This window comes from Pinus tabuliformis, chromosome 6 (genome assembly GCF_031772625.1).
Source record: "Pinus tabuliformis cultivar Carrire ecotype Pingquan chromosome 6, CPIR1, whole genome shotgun sequence".
NCBI classification, from domain to species: Eukaryota; Viridiplantae; Streptophyta; class Pinopsida; order Pinales; family Pinaceae; genus Pinus; species Pinus tabuliformis.
Window position 1 is genome coordinate 506,669,199 of NC_142292.1, and position 17,621 is coordinate 506,686,819.

General features: G+C 40.1%; 1 long non-coding RNA gene across 3 annotated transcripts in view; it reads right to left on the reverse strand.

The window, feature by feature from the left end:
- Window positions 1-1,299: 1,299 nt before the first annotated feature.
- Window positions 1,300-17,621, reverse strand: part of LOC149259531 (uncharacterized) — a 241,052-nt gene continuing 224,730 nt past the window's right edge. For all 3 annotated transcript variants that reach the window (XR_016247379.1, XR_016247374.1, XR_016247376.1), the window contains one exon: window positions 1,300-1,534. This is a non-coding gene — a long non-coding RNA (uncharacterized LOC149259531). The remainder of the gene's footprint in view (window positions 1,535-17,621) is intronic.

Sequence of the window (17,621 nt, forward strand, 5' to 3'; positions counted from 1 at the left end):
ACTAAAATCAATTCGGCCCATAAAAGTCAAGTCAGCCAACCATGAGCGAGTGTGTCTTGTGGGTTGTGACGCCTCATTCGACATGTATAAATAAGATGACCTTGATGTCTCATTTGATCATCAACGAAGAGTGAGTTTGATCTATTTTTTCTAAGGTCTATCTTCTCTCTTGGATGGTCACACATGTGAGGAAGGAAAACGATTTTGATCTTTCCCTTTCACTGAGGTTGACCAAACCTTGATGATATTTGTCTGATGGAGTTTTACCAGAATTTGACCAAGTTTTTTTTTTACTAGATTTGACCGCAATCTTTATAGTGTTGACTGAAGGTTTGACGAACCGCATATTGACTGCCAGAAGGTTGCACATGTAGGTTGACTATAGTGATCTGACTGTAGGTCTATTGACCATTGACCGCAGGGATGATCACAAGGTTGAAGTTGACCAACCGAGTTTATTGTAGATTTTGAATGTTTGACTAGAGTTGACTAAGTTAGTTTGACTAGTTTTGACCAGTCTTATCTTGCTACTATTTGACTAGGTTTGAATGGTATTTGACATGGATTATTGGCACATATTTCTAGACAAATTGTTGATTTCTAAAATTTGCTAAAGAATCTCTCCTGAAGAAAAGTTGTTGGGGTGTCTCCCAAAGTTGGGTTTCCTACAGTAAAATTATTATCTCTATTGTACATGGTCGTTTTTCTATGATCATTATTTTTCTACTGCCTTGACTGTTGAAATTTTCTAAAGTGTAATTCGTAATGATATCAGTGACATAATAATATTGTGTGAAAATCATTAAGAAGTAATTATCTGGCAGTAAATTGTATTCTACTGCACACCCTTGTAGAATTTCAACACTTATATGCTAAATTGAATTACATGTTTATAATTAACAAAAATAACATTTTCTGAATTATTTTTTCGTAATGAAGTAATGACCTGGCATGTTCCTTTTATTACTAAATATGTTCATTTATCATGTTGCATACATAGATTAGTACCGAATATTAATTTTCTAACTTTGGAAAAGTTAAAAACGCACCATGTTTCCCACATGTTTGTACAAGCTTCTAACAATGGAATGAAAATAACACATGATTTGAATCTTCAAACGCAACTAATCAAACATATGAAGATTCAGAATTTACTTTATTTGAACAAGAGGTAATGTGATCTTGGCAGAAACTTCCTATCCTGCTCAGATTCAATTTAATTCTTGTGTATATGCTTGTTGAGTGAACCCACCTTTATTTATTTTTTATTAAATATTGAAAATTACAATAGAGAGGCAAACTAGGAAAGAGTATATACATATTTTAAATCACAATAAAGGAGCGATCTAAGAGACAGGAGACCAACCAAGAAACATGCTTGAATCAAGAAAAAATCTCTAAATATAAGAATTATAGGGCAAGCATCTTGCTATATTTGTTGCAAGTATTGCAAGCCATAGTATTTTTTAAATAGTAGCTCTGAATAATCTCCAAAAGTCGTACTGCCATTTGATTTAGTCAACTGCAACTCAATCTACATCAATACGATGGCAACATTAATTTACAAACGTGCTAGTCCTCACATTCAAGAACAATTCTAGGTAGCATTCCTGATTAAATATTGAACTATACTAAACATTAATATATAAGCTATAATTTGGTATACGAGTCTTCTTTTGGTGAATAGAATTGCGTACCTCTTTATGAAGACGACCGATCGAATCAAGATTGGAAAAAGGTTCATCCCTGTACATAAAAAGAATTAAAAATTCCAGCTATATCCTTAGGGTTCATAAAAGTTCAGATGGACCATGAAACAAAAGTTTAAATGATTTAATAAAGACTGGCCGAACAAATTAAAATCATATATGAATGTGCATTTATGACTAATAATGAATTAGATTATCCCTTACAATCCCTTTAGAGATTGTAACTAAATGGTTTTGAGACAAACTATAATAATGAAAAGGACATTACCACAAAACACAAAATAATTATGTATGCAGTATATGTGCTAAAAAGAAGATGGTAAGGGATGTACAAATATTAAAAAGGGTTGTTCAAGGGACTTTGGTTCCCATACTCAGATCTCGTATACATGAGCATTGGACACATCACTCTGAATAATGATTGCTTTGGAACCAATCATTCAAGCTAGCTTGTGTGTTGACACGTTCATTCGAGAGTGATTTATGCTTTTAAGCCACTAACCTGGATCCCAAGTGTTATTTTAGGACCGCTACAAATTTGCGAAAGCTTGTGGTTATGGTGAAAGCTGATTATGCAATAATCAATGACATATCAAACTTGTTAAAAGAAACAAGGATATAAGTTCTGCTATGGTATAACAAAACATTCTATTTATTAAAGAATACATTAAAGATTTGAGAAGAGACCTCAGCAACTTTAAGCACGACTGAGGTTGAGTATGATGTTACTAGCATGGATAGCTATGAGGCAGGATAAAGAAGATTTTTGGAAAGACTTTTGAGACTGTTCTGGATATGACATTGCGATGACAAAGAGTGGGAACCAATTGGCAGAGAATTCCATATGTATAGCTGGGGTTGAGATACCTTCATATATTGAGACAATGTTGCAATATGAGACAAGCTTAGGCTTGTGGTTGGCACCTTGTTGAGAGGGAGGACGGATTATGATATGAACATGATGATATATAGAGAGCATCACTAATCGAGAACACTGAGCCAACTCTTCCCCCCCTGTCTGAGCTCCCAAGGTGTGGAATTGAGATGGAGGGCTCCTAGGGTTGAGGGATCTCTAGACAATAGGGTAGTAGATGTTTCTCCCCTATCTCTCACCCATAGGGTCGGAGATGTTGCTCCCCTATCTTGGTCTTTGCAGCGTATACCACAATTGGTATCATACCCACAAGTTAGGTTTGTTGGGAATACAGCTCATCATCTGGCCATCGATTGAGAGTGTACTTGGGGGTGTACAACCCAAGCTGATTATGATGCATTGTTGGGAAGATCGGTAGGCAATATGATGGGTTGAGATGTGCTCCCATGTATAACCTATTGCTCAATATGGGGTCGTAGATGTTTAGCTCCCCCATGAGATTCCGGGTTGAGATGTGCTCCTTGATGTGATTCTAGGTTGAGATGTGCTCCCTGATGATATGCTCTCCAATGATGATGTGGATCATAGATTTAGCTCCTCGCTAATGTTTCCCAGGTGGTAGCATTGGGCGCCCTGCTGGCAAAGATTCTGGGTGGTAGCAGTGGCTCCCCGATGGACAGAGGGTGGTAGATTGAGCTCCCCTCCAATGTCAAAATTCTTGTTCTTTTATATTCGAGAATTTTTAGCATATGAGAAGGTACAATCAAGAGATAAGAAGGAATAAGCAAGAGATGAATTGAGATGAACAGAGACAATACGTAATGATGAGATACTTGTGATTGATATGATTTGATGACAAAATACATGTGACATGATGTAGGTGGAATTCTCCCTAGTTGAGAGGGAGTGTTAAAATAAGCAAGTGCGGTCAAATTCCATTTTGCACAACTCATTTTATGGAGATAATTATTGTGTTTAATTCTTCTTTTCGAGAGGACCAAAATCAACCTAAAGATCACTCAAATCGAATAAGGGAAAGTGTACTTATGAAAAAATGCCCACATGTGCATATTTGATAAGGTCTGCCCTAAAACAAATTGGACACCCTTGGAAGGCTATAAATACAAGTGACCTTTGGAGATCATTATGAAACATTCTTCTATTTTCTTTCTTGGTTTTTGGCTCGCATAGGTTTGAGGCACGTTCGCAAAGGAATGGGTTCACTTGAAGACGAAATTGCAGGGTTTGAAGCTCACATCTTTGTTTTAGGGTTTTGGGTCTCAGTCGCAGGCATGACATAGGAAGAACTCGACCACAGTCGCTCGCTACTTTGCTCATCCGTGTGACCGAAGCATCTCACTTGCACACACAGCTCGTCCTCCATGAAATTGCCATCTAGGGTTTTTGAGTCTCAGTTGCAAACTACAGTGGCTGGCTTATGGGCTCCAAGGACCGACTGGAACCTTCTTAGTCACACACATGTCTCCTCCTCCATGCGACTGAGACCTAAATAATGAAATTTTAGTTATCCAAATATTTTTCTCAGTGACTGTAGTGTTTGGCAGTGGACCAAAAACAAAGACAATTCGTTATAGGCTCCAGAATCAGAATTTTGAGTATGAGCATTGTTGGGTTCATTTCATGGATATTGTGCAGTGGTTTTTGTTGGATAGTTGTATAGATGAAGATATGGATCATTGTACTCTCTTTTATTGAATCATTTGATGACAATGTAATAAAAATAATAATTTGAAAGAGTTTTTCCCATAGTGGGTTTTTCCCTGGTCTCCGACCAATACTGGTGTCTCTATGTGTGAATGTTTTCTTCTATTGTTCCTTTATGTTTCGCTGCATTGATGATGATGATATTGTTCTTTCTATATAGTTGCATATGTTTTTGAATAATGATATAAATATGAATAATGTTATGACGTTATGGGGTGAAATTAATGTGTTAATGAAGAAATACAATTATCAAAGAAAAAAACAATATAGCCCTAAGAAAAAAAAAATTAATATGGATCCGGCTAGGTGCTTGGATATATTCATGGCCAAGAGCATAGTCCAGCAGAGGTTGTGGGTTACTAGAGGAGTACAAGGGCCAGATTATTGTTGGGATCCACATGGGATTCCCCGTCACAACATGGGCTTGCTTAGTGATGGTATTAGCATTGTGATGGATCTGGTGACCGAGCACCCACACACTTTTAGCTCTCCATCAACATTAGTGTCGGGTTGGATTGATAGGGGGGTAGGCAGGCTCTGTGACTAGTTGTCTGGGGGTGTTTGGAATACATGGGCTTGTAGGATGATCAACATACTTTGGCAGGAACTATGTGGAGGAGGTGGCATCAACAAGCCATCAAACGAGGCATTGTATGGAGACAGTGCTCTCCTATTAGCATATTGGACGCAGGAGCTACTGAAGCTAGGCATAGTAGTATCATTCCCGTTAGCAAGTGAGGAGCTAGGCCACTCAAGTCTACCAGGGCAGATGAGGAGGTGTAGCCCACATCATGGTGGCTTCACTAGTAGAGTAGTGGATGCATTGATGCATGTGGGATTGTCAAGGATTCAGGGTGGTGTGACAGTTGGCGTAGGTGTTCAGTGATGCATAGAGTCATGCCACAGAGTTTAGAATTCAGCAGAGGAGCTCAGAGGTGCATGGAGGAGTGTCGTGTTGTGCGGGCTTGCACTATGGAGCAGGAGTGATTCACACCACCTCGAGGTTTCACATGGAGTGACAACTACTTCGTCACAGGAGGGATACTAGATGATTCAGGATGGTATGGTGGCTAGTGGTGGTGTTCAGCAGTGCACAGAGGTGTGCAACTGGGTGCTTACATGTTCCAAGGGGCGTAGATATACATGTCCTTATGCAGGGAAGCGCAGGGATGCTTGGTTGTATGTAGTGATGTGTGACACTTCCCATTGGGATTTTGGAGCGTTACCACTAGGGAGACCGCCTGATAGAGACGACAGGCATGCCATTGGGTATAGTTCACGTAGGATCTATGGGGATGTAGATGAGCATCATTTGATGATATCCATGGGGACTCGCGTGCCTCTCTCACTTATACATTGTTTGTAGGCGCAGAGGATTTGGATGTTGTCCCTTGATATCTTCATCACGAGCAGCAAGACTTGAGAAGTTGGCTCGACAGAGTTAGTTGGGACAGAGAGTATCTCGGGAGAGACTTCTTAGTGGTAGCATTTGGTCATGGCATGAGCTAACAGGCGCAAGCTTAGGGAGGTGACTGTGAGTGAGCTATAGGGTGCACTATTGGTAGGACAACCTGAGGTGTTATGTGAGCACGCCGTATAGGGGATCGTAGTCCTCATTAGCAGGAGGATGGCTAGGCTTCAGGAAGTATTCGGGTACATCATCAGGAGCCGGGATAACAAATTTTGTTGTGTGGTCTAACAGGAGCAGAGCAGTTTTTCATACGCCGGACAGATCCTTGAGGTTGAGTTCCCATCCATTGGATCCATACAAGGGTTAAAGACTAGGAACAAAGGGGTCCCAACAGCCAACAACATGTCACAGTAGCAGGTAGTGAGGATAGGGAGTTGTGGACCTCCAATATGGTTGGTGGATCCAGGGATCCAATTGATTGATGGGGCACCCCATTACTTGGTGAGTACGGTCAGGATAACAGGTGATCCGGTTCATTATGAGGTTACCATATGGGGGATCGTCGAGGTCTTCATTATCTAGCGAGGTAGGTGGTTGTTCAAGATTGGGGCCATCCATGGAGTGATAAGCACGGGAATTGCTGAGTCACCTTGGCAGGTTGGGCATAGCCTCGATCAACACATATATTATGGTCGAGAGTTATAGGAGAGGAGGTTTTGGTACGAGCATATTAGGTGGTTGGTCGTGACCAGAGTGTTGCAGGGTCGACAAGACAGTTTCCTTCTAAGACTAGCATGGGATCTAGGCATCACAGTACTTGACAGCTCAACAACCTTTAGGGATGAGCTAGCTGCTATAGGGGAAGATCATTCAGATCTTCCATTGGGCTTTAGTGACTTGTTGATGGCATGGGGAACTTCATTGGCATGGCAGGTTGGTTAGCAGGCGGATATCAATAGGAGCTCATAAAGGAGAGACTTCATTCGCACAGGGATTGGGATGTATCTTCATGAGTTTACTCTTGGGGTGCATGAGGTGGACTACTTGGTAGGGTAACTTCATGGAGAGTTGGACAAAGTCCTACATTATCATGATGCTCTGTTTATTGATAATATGTGGAGGGCTTCTTGAGCTTGTACCTGGTTGGACGGTAAGTGGAGCAAGGGGTGCTTCACATTGATCAAGATGGCTTAGGGTCCTAGTATTGAGGGATTCCTTCATGACAGGAAAGTGCAGAGATCGGGGATGACTCAGTGGCACATCTAGGACCTTGGTATTATTGGCGATGACAGTGGTGATCAACAATCAGAGAGGGCGCTTTTTCAAGCATTACTTGAGGATAAGAAATTTTTGGCAGGGAGGACTGTCATGTCCCCAATTTTTATTTTCCGCATTAGAGGAAATTTTGGAAAGAGGGAACATTTCTAGTTTTGGGACTTAGGAGAAAAAGGGGAAATTGCAGCTCTAGTGGAATGTGTGGACCACAAGAAAGAGAAATTTGACTCGAATGGACTCACACTCTTGGAGGAGAGAGAAAAGAAAAGGAAGTGTTAATTAGGAGAGAGAGAGAGAGAGAGAGTGGGGACCAAGAGGGGAGAAGAGGCCAATAAATTATAAATAGAGCCTGAGGGCCTCAATTTTTGCATCTTTGGTCATTTTACAATTTCAACATTAGTTCTCTTGAGTTACTTAGCCAAGACAACCATGTTGTTTAGCACAAGGAATTTCTGAGTGGGAATTCTACCTCTACCTTCAGTGAACTTCGAGTATTGCCCTAGGGGAGTAAGAAAAACTCCATCTCAGGGATTCTCTAGGAGCTACATTGCAGACTATTTCCAGTTGGAGCATGCTTCTCCTAGGGTGCAAAAGAAAATTCAAAGGGGTTGAGAGAAGTTAGCAAACTATGGAGTTTTGGCCAGAGGATTTGTAGAGATTAATCCATAGGGAGGACAAGATTTTCCTTGGTGATTTGCAGGGTTGAGAGTGTTGCATTTTGGAGGGCCAAATTTATCTATTTCAGGGCCTGCGTAGGGGTTTCTGGACAACTACTGCACAAACATTTTGACGGGGATATTGGGGAGTTTGAGCTAAGGAGAAATAAGGAGGTTTGGAGGAGTGATTTGCAGGGGTTGGATGACACTTTCCAAGAATTTATTTGGCCTCCTAGAGTAGGATTCTTTTGCCAAAGCATTTTTCCAGCCAGTTGGAGCAACACGCATTTCTTGGGTGTCAATGGGGCGTGTTGGATTTAGCCCAAACCCTTTCTCGGTTTTTGTGGGTTTTGTGAGAAGAGGATAGGATTAATTTCACGAAATGTTAAGAGCATTTCTAAGGGTATAATTCCTAGTTCCATTCAGCGGCCAACATCATAAATTGTTGGAGGAGGGCGCAGTTTACCCCTGGACCATTTTCATCCCTTGGATCTGTGAGATATTTTTGGGTTTTGTTGGAGTTGGTGTGGAGAGACTACATTTAATTTTGTAGAATTTTTGGAGTAGATTTGAGGGTCGAAATCTCAGTTCACCTACAACAACAGTGGCAGTAATTTATTGGGTCAGCGCAGAGGTTTTTGGTGGAGTCATTCCAGCACTTGGGCATCACAATTCCAACCTAGGTTTCGCCTAGCTTGTTGTAGCAAGCGCAGGTTCCACTAATCTCATTTATTGTACTCATATTTATCAGAATTAATACAATGACTAAGAGTTTTTTCCCATATTTTCGTGTTCAAATGTGTATGGTTATGCATTTATGAATTTAGTAGTTGTAGCTAGTTCATTGCTTTTATTATCTACAATATTTTTTTCCATTCAGATCATTACAAATCTGTCAAACTCGCTCTGATACCATGTGAAAATTTCCTTAAATTGCAACAACCATAATTAATTCTTCTAACTGATAAATTATGCAGTTTATTTTGTTACGACAAATAACGAATTAACAACACTGCAATTCTTCACAAATAAAAACATTGCGGAAATAAATTGGAAACTGAGAAAATGCTAGCACACACACAATAAAAATTTGACACAGTTATTTTCATACAATTATCCCCGAAAAAACCCAATGCAGGAAAACCAATGTAGCAGATGATGGTTTTATTATTATGCACTAGTGAAATTCTGAGTACAATCTATGGATTTGCAAGTTGGCAATCCAATCTGAGAGAAATACTGGCAAAATCAACTGAGTGAAATTTACCATCCTCTACAAGCAATCATGGCTCAGTTAGCATCTCAAACAGGCTAACTCAGACCCCTCTACGTAGTTACTGCATAAGCCTTGCGTAGTCACTCACACACTTTGCCCAAATTTGCCACGAATCTGCCTCTAACTAACTGTTGCTGCTCTAGAAAGAATTCTCTGTCCCTCTAGAAAATTATTCTGGCCTCCAGCAACTAAATCTTCCTCTTGCTCAGCAAATCTAACTACCTTCTTGAGTCTACTGTGTAGTCCCTGCGTAGCCTCCTGGAGAAATAACTTGGCCTCCTCTCCTAACTCTCTGGAACTGGAAACTTCTTCCAGAATAATTGTCTCTACCTCTTTGCATCCCTTCTAGCTTGAACTCTCTTCCATTGCTCGATCTTTGTAGTTGTATAACTCAATCTGTCAAGGAAATTGCACTATCGGCTTCTCTCTTGTGTTTATAGATCCAACCCCATTGACCTCCTCTTATAATATCTCATTGGCACACCAACGACCATGATTAAGTCCTCATCAATGGCTAAGATCATCTCTAGGTTGATCCATGTGAGTTTCCAGAGAAATATCACCTTTCTCAATTAGTTCCTGTTAATTAATCATTTTCCCTAAGTTAGACTTAAGAAAAACATAATTTCTGATTAATTAACTTAATTGAGCCATCTCTAGGTGTTTTCTCTTGAAACTTTTTCTAGGTTCTTGAGTTTTAGTGTTTCTAAGCATCTCTAACCAAAATCGAGACTAGAACACTTGTCCGACGCTACAAAATCAACATAGTGTTGTGGGGTGCCTAGCAACAATCTAACAGAGTTATTGGCATTGGAGAAAGGTATTCAAAATTCTATTAGTGAGGGGCTTCAATTGCTGTTGACCAATTGAGATTCACAAATTGCGATCCAATGTGTTCAAAAAATCTTAAATGGTCAACCTACAAGGAAGATAGTGAAGAGTTGGAGGTTGGAAGGGATAGTGGAAAGTATAAATGGTTTGCTTGGAAATTTGGAATATGTAATTGTCCAACACACTAGGAGAGTGGGAAAAAAGGTAGCAAATTTTTTGGCCAATATGGGTTATCGGTTTAGTGATATAGATTTGGATGAGACTTGGAATTCTACTACATTGGAGGATGAATTTGAGTCTATTCAGTGTTTATTGGAGGCAGGTAATCTGAACCCCGATGGGGGTGTTAATACGGTTGTTACATCGATGAGGATGCCATCTTTACATTTGACTCCTTGTCAGGTTGGCATGGCATAAATTAGTTAATTCCCATGTGTTAGCATGTGTGCCGCCTTGGAGATTTCAAGTGCCAGTTTATGGAGATGGAAGGGAGGAGGTATGAGCATATTGTGTGAGGATGTGAGGACAATTCCTTAGCCTCCTATATTAGCTTCTTATTGTTAGAATTTCGCATTTGGTGGTGTCCTTTGTGACTCGTATTTCTTTTGGTATGCACCAAGCTTCACTTTGATTTGGGAAGGTTCAGTTTGATTCTTTTGTTGTTCCTATGCATTCTTGTGGCGGGTTCTTTGGCATTGGAATTTCATGTTTGACGGTGTCTTTTGTGGCTCATACTTCTTCTGGTATGTATCAAGTTACACTTTGTTTGGGCAAGTTTTTGTTTCCTTGTCACAATTTTACGCCTTCCTTTGTTGTGCCTTGGGCATAAATTTGGCTCACTCGTTCTATGGATTTTAGTGTCTGGGCATATGGGGACAATTTACTAGTTTCCTTGGGGTGAATGCATGAAGATGGGTTACACTTTTTGGCAGGCGGATGAGTTGTGAGGGAGAAAAAGTAGTTGGATCGAGCTATTTCAAATTGTACCTTAAGCGCTTGATTGAGCTTTTTAAGGGCTCGATCAAGTTGTTAAGGGCCTAAAAAATTGAGTTTTAGCTCTCCTTCTGCAGATTTCTCAGCAACACCATTTTGTACCCTAGCGGACTTTAGGCAAAATTTGTCCTTATGATGGTGTTCCATTCTCAATCTTTGTGGAGAGGCTAAAACACAGGAGATCTCCAAAACCCATAAGTCGTTTATGGAAATTTAATCAAGAGATAGCTCAATTAAATTAATTGACCATCATTTAAATAGGAAAACTTAGGAAAACTAGTTAACTATTAGGAATTAATTGAGAAATGTGAGAATTCTCTAGAAACTCACATGGATCGACTTAGAGATGATCTCAGCTATCGATAACGATTTAATCGTAGCCATTGGTTATCCAACTGGAGATTGTAAGAGGATTTCAATGCGATTTATGGAGAACACGCTTAGAGAGTGAGCTCCTTAGTAGAGGTCAAGTTTCCCAGTTGCAGTGATTTAGCAGAGAGAAGTTCGAGCCAAAGAGGGGACACAGAGACAGTGAGGGGTAGGGTCAATGAGTTCAGAGGAAGTTTTCCAGTTTCAGAGAGTCAGTTACAGGAGGGACGAGTTTCCTTAGTGAGGTTGTGCATGGCCTACATAGAAGCTTCAGAGGCAGAGTTTGATTTGGCTAGACAGAGGGTCGATTTAGTTGTTGGAGGCCGAGAGAATTTCCGAAGGGGCTAGCGAGTCATTCTCAGAGGTTGAGTTGGGCTAGACAGCTTGATTAGAGCAACTTCTAGGTAGTGCATGTGAGGGACTATACAACATCTCTGCATAAGGGTGACATAGGGGTTCAAGCAACCCAACTTGTGCCAATATTTGGAGCTAAATCAGTGTCGGGTGAGACAAATTTTGTCTCACTAATTTTCATGGCCAGTTTATCTTGTAGAGGATTACCAGTTTTGGACATCCAGTTGTACTTGAAATTTCATTGCTGGATAATAATATAAATCCTCAACTATTGCACCAGTTGTCCCCCATTGGGTTTTTTCAGGGACACTTGTCCAAAAATATTTGTGTCATTTTTATTTTGTGTGTGCAAGCATTTTCTCAGTTTATAGCATTTTTTTTCTGCGGAATTTTTATGATGAAAAATTGCAGTGTGATTTATTTGTTATTTGTTGTAGCAAATAAATTACATAATTAATTTACAGTTAGAAGAATAAATTTCCAATTGTTGCAATTAGACTTGTAAAATTTCACATGGTATCATAGCCAAGTTGACAGACAGGAGGCTCAGAGATGAAGAGGGAGAAATTCACTGTTCAGAGGAAACAACGGGATGAATTTCCCAGGGGCTACGTAGTGCCTAGCCAGGCAGTGCGAAGTGCTAGATAGGGGGTCGAGTTTACAGTTGCAGAGTACAAGAAGGGTCAATTTGTTCGGAAAGTGGTTCCAGTAGGTAGAGGAAACAATAGCTCAGTATTTTCACAGAGTAGACTCTCAGTCTGGGCACAAAGGGTTTGCAGCAGTTTGCTATAGTAGATTCAGTGTCAGGTGGAAGAGAAGTGGACACATGGAGGGATTTTCTCTTAGAGGGTTTCTAGTTTCAAAAATCCAAAAGTTCTAGTTGCAATACGTTGTAGTAGCAGGAAAATTTTCTCACCCTAGGAAAGAGCGTGAACAATAGTGCTAGCAGCCAAGCAGGGGAAAGAGGGAGATTTCCATCTCATGAGAGACTTTTACAGTGATCGATTCAACAGGACTCCGAGATCAACACAGATTAGAGGATGCATCAAACTATTGTACCTGGAAGGTCAGGATGGCAATCTTGCTAGACGAATATGGTCTGAAGTAGTACGCAGAAAACATTGTTGTCATACCTACAGATCTAGATCAGCTAGTGAATTACAATAAGGAGATGGCCAAGGCAAAGAAGTTGATCCTTGATGGATTTCGGGATCATATGTTCTCACACTTAGCATCCAAGAATACAACTAAAGAAATGTGGGATGTTATTGCCACACTAAATCAGAATCCTTCTGAGCAGCAAGAAATGTTCTTGAAGGAAAAGCTGAGGAATGCTCGAATGAAGAAGGGTGAAGGCATCACTTGTTGGGACAAGGTCCCCTGGGTTAAATTTTGTATAAAGTTTAGTTAAATATTGTAGTCTCTACATTTTGAGGAGCGGAGTGTGAGTAACACAGGTCGATAGGAGTCAAAGGGGATTTTAGAAGGTCAAAACCCCTTAGTTTGTTAAGAGTCAAGCTATTTTGAGACCCACCCATGGTTCGTGGACCATGGTATTGTAATGGAGAATAATATAAAAGGAAGTCATAGAAGAGTCATAGGGGTAGGATAGCATAGCAGAATAGTGCATGATTTGGGTATGTTTTTGTCTATTCTGTACTTGGGCGAAGGGGAAGGCTCCTGTAGCTATGAGTGAGGAGACCTTGGTAAGTCCGCAGCGAAGTGCGTGGGGCCTTGCAGCTGTGTGTGTAGGGTTGGAAAGATTGTAATTGAAGATCTAAAGCATAATAAAGGCTTGTTTTGAAGAACTATTTGTGTAACTTTGCATTTACTGTAATTTTGATCTGTTGAATGCAATTAATCAAGGAAAGTACTTATTAGATTCGCGAAGATGTAGATATGTTTATTTATATGATGTTATGCATGTTTAGCGTAATTGGTGAAGGGCATAAATCTGCTAACTGTTAATTACTATAAATTCTAGGTTTTAAGGGTTAAGGGTTCGCGAAGGTCAAGATAAAGCCCTAAGTTTGGCAGAAACACATCACATAGTCCTCTAGATGTAGAAACCTGGTTCTAGCATCCCCCAATACTGCCTTGGGTGACATTACAGTTTTCGCTACGCGGTTTGTTGCCAAAAGGGATGGTAGTTCAGGGTTTTCTTGGTTAGCGTAGCTAACTCTGAACCTGGGTCCAAGCCCCCTCAATCCAACAAATGGTTTCGTTTCCTGTTCTTTGTGTTGGGGGCCTGTTGGGACGGGATCCCCTGAGTCAAATTTTGTAAAGTTTTGTTAAATATTGTAAAGTCTCCATATTTTGAGGAGTGGAGCACGAGTAGCATAGGTCGATAGGAGTCAAAGGGACTTTTAGAAGGTCAAAGCCCCTTAGTTTGTTAAGAGTCAAGCTGTTTTGAGACCCGCCCATGGTTCGCGGACCATGGTATTGTAATGGAGAAGAATATAAAAGGAAGTCATAGAAGAGTCATAGGGGAAGGATAACATAGAAGAATAGTGCATGATTTGATTTTCTTTTTGTCTATTCTGTACTTGGGCAAAAACGCATCACATAGTCCTCTAGATGCAGAAACTTGGTTCTAGCATCCCCCAATACTGCCTCGGGTGAGACTGTAACCTGTGCTATGCGGGTTGTTGCCGAAAGGGCCGGTAGTGCAGGTTTTTGTTGGTTAGGACAACTAACTCTGAACCTAGGTCCAAGCCCCCTGAAGCCAACATCACTCCCTATCTCACCAGAAATCAAGATATCTGAGATGAGCTTGCAGTAGTAGGAGAGTCACCTCCACCTACAGAATGTGTACGTTTGGCCCTCAACAACGTCACTGAGGAGTGGGAGACCTTTGTCCAGTTCATTCTAGGACATCAATTGCTTGGGTGGGACTGGATTTAGACAGATCTCACACAAGAGGAGATGAGGCAAGCTCTAGTAAAGAGCTCCATCAATAGCAGTAGCAGCAAAGGATTGAAGGGTGTGAAGGAGGAAGAAAATGTGGCCCTTGCATCGAAGGGGAAAGAAAAAGGTCATAGTCAGGGACAAGGCACACAGGGAGGGAGGAAGAAGAAGAAGGACCTGTCGCAGGTCAAATGCTTTAGGTGTGGTGAATTCGGTCATTGCAATCCTTAGAGGAAGAAGGACAAGAAGGAGAAGCAGGAGCATGCAACAACTTCGGCATAGATAGACTAGTTTTTCTCCAGATTGGAGGAACAATTTGTTTTGTATGCAGCTATACCTCGAGAGAGGTGGGCAGACATTGAGTTCTAGACTCCAACATTGCACAGAGTTGGGCAAGGTCCATAGAGGAGCAACAATTGTAGTTTACTCCTGACATGGATCATTACCTTTGCTATAGGGGCCCACAATATTTAGTAGCAGGAGGCTCAGTGCCAGTTGGTGTAGTCAGTTTCAGAGTGGTAGTTGCAGACTAGTTGTAGTAAGATGTTGAGGGGTGCAAAGAAGTGTTGATTACCGTGTAGGAGGCACAGTGCACAGTCAAGAGCAGCGCAAATTTCCTAGTGGACAGTGTAGAGGCTAGTAGCAGTCAAAGACTTAGGAGACAGTTGCAGCATGGGACCACAATTGATTCAATATTTTGGATACTTTTCAGTTGTAGCAGTAACAACAATAGTGAGAGGGAGTGTTAGTTGGGTTGCAATGCAGATGCAGAGTTGGCAGCAGTACATGTTGTACAATGTAGTGTCAGCAGCAACATGGTTCAACTATAGCCAGTAGCAAATGAATCAGAGTTAGCGCAATTGTTGATGGACAATGGTAGACAACTACAATTGTCAGACATCGGCGACGTGTATGGGAGGATGATGCAGAGAAAGGGTGTTGTAGCAGTGCAACACTAGAACACCTTCCTTGCTAAGAGGAAGTGTTAGTTTTTGTAGCATCAAATGGTGTTCTAGTCTCAAACTTTATGGAGAGGCTAAAACAAAAGAGATCTCCAAAACCCAGAAACAATTTCTGGAAATTCCACCTAGAGATAGCTCAATTAAATTAACTGACCATCATTTAAATTTTTCCTAAGTCTAACTTAGGAAAACTAGTTAATTAATATGAATTAATTACGAAAGGTGAGAATTCTCTAAAAACTCACATGGATTGACTTAGAGATGATCTCAGCGATCAATAACAATTTAATCATGGTCGTTGGTGATCCAACTAGAGATTATAGGAGGAGGCCAATGGGGTTGATGGAGAAAAAACTTGGAGAGCAAGTTCCTTGGCAGAGGTCGAGTTTCCTGCAGTGATTCAGTGGCGAGAACTTCGAGCTAGAGAGGGGACACAGAAACAGTGAGGGGAAGAGTCAGTAAGTCTGGAGGAATTTTTCCAGTTCTGGAGAGTCAACTACAGGAGGGACGAGTTTCCTCAGTGAGGCTGTGCAGGGCATGTGCAGAAGCTTCAGAGAGAGAGAGTTCGATTTCGCTAGACAGAGGGTCGATTCAGTTGCTGGAGGCTGGGATAATTTTCGAAGGGGCTAGAGAGTCATTCTCAAAGGCTGAGTTGGGAAAGACGGCTTGATTCGAGCAGATTCCAAGTAGTGTGTGTGAGGGCTTGTGCATCATCTGCAAAGAAGGATGAGGCATGGGTTCGACCAGCCCAGTTTGTGCCAATATTTGGAGCTAGATCAGTGTCGAGTGAGACAAAAAATTTCTCACTAATTTTCGTGGCCAGTTTATCTTGTAAAGGATTGCCAATTTTGAGCATCCATTTGTACTCAGAATTTCACAGTTGCATAATAATATAAACCCTCAATTTTTGCACTGTTTTTCCCACATTGGGTTTTTTCGGGGACATTTGTCCATAAATAAATATGTCATTTTTATTTTGTGTGCTAGCATTTTCTCAGTTTCTGGTATTTTATTTTCCGCAATATTTTTATGGTGAAAATTTGCAGTGTGATTTATTTGTTATGTCATAAAAAATAAAATACATAATTAATTTCTTGTTAGAAGAATAAATTTCTAGTTGTTGCAATTAGACTTGTAAAATTTCACAAAGGAATCATCTATCCAATGGCATAAGAATTTTACATTTTCGAATTCATATGATATTTTTCATCTAATTTCTTTTAAACATATTGCTTGAAATTTTTTTGGACAGTTTCAAAGGGGTTGAATAAAATATCAATAACATAAAATATACAAAATGAAAAAATTTCAAAAAATACAAATATTCGTTTACAAGTCCTCTTCAAAAGGGTACTCTGGGTTTTTAAAATTATTTAAAGAGTAAAAAAAAATCTTGTGCAAACACGTGTCTGCAAAATGCAATTGAAATATTACTTTGCCAACTTCGAAAAAGAATAAAAAATATTATTTTTCATAAAAAAAATAAAATTTTAATATGAAAAGCATAATTCTCTCCATGTATATCATGTTCATATATATATATATTACACATTTTAAACTAAGTTATGTTAAATGAACACACGCATACCTCTTAAGATGTCCCAAAATTTGCAAGGACAAGCATTTCATTTAATGGAAAATTGACAGATTATACGACACTAAAATGTTTTGCAAAAAATATCATTAGGACAACAACATAATTCTCCGCAATTGTCTTTTTACTGTTAATCAAAATTCACAATGCTTATATGAATTTTGAGGGTTTTAATTCGATAAAAGAGTAAATTTTTTAAATTTCATCGCCACATTTGGCCCAAAAGTGTAACCCATCTTCATGCATTCACCCCTTGTTTAAGTGAGCCCTTGGAGACAAATTCTCAATTGCAATGGGTAGTAGAGATAATTTGGGCAAGGTGCCTTTGATCAATTGCAATTGGTTCGACGTGTCTGATTTTCCTTGAGTATTGAGATGTTTCAGGGAATTGGGTATCATTATAATTTCTCAGTATCAAGTCTGAGCCATAAAGAGTCTCCAAGGATTTTGCCTTGTTCGGGTTATGAAACTAAATTGTGTTGAACTTGATAACCTTTTGGGTTTTGGTCTAGTGGTGTGGTCATTGGGCGATGACTCAGTTGTATTATGGTCGGGAATTCTGGGTCTTCCATACCGTTCTTCACCCTATTTTATAAGTATAGGTTACATTAGTCGTTGTGCTCAATGTTTATTTGCAGAAATGTTCATGCCTCCAAGATAGAGAATGTGTAGTCGGAGAGGTGGT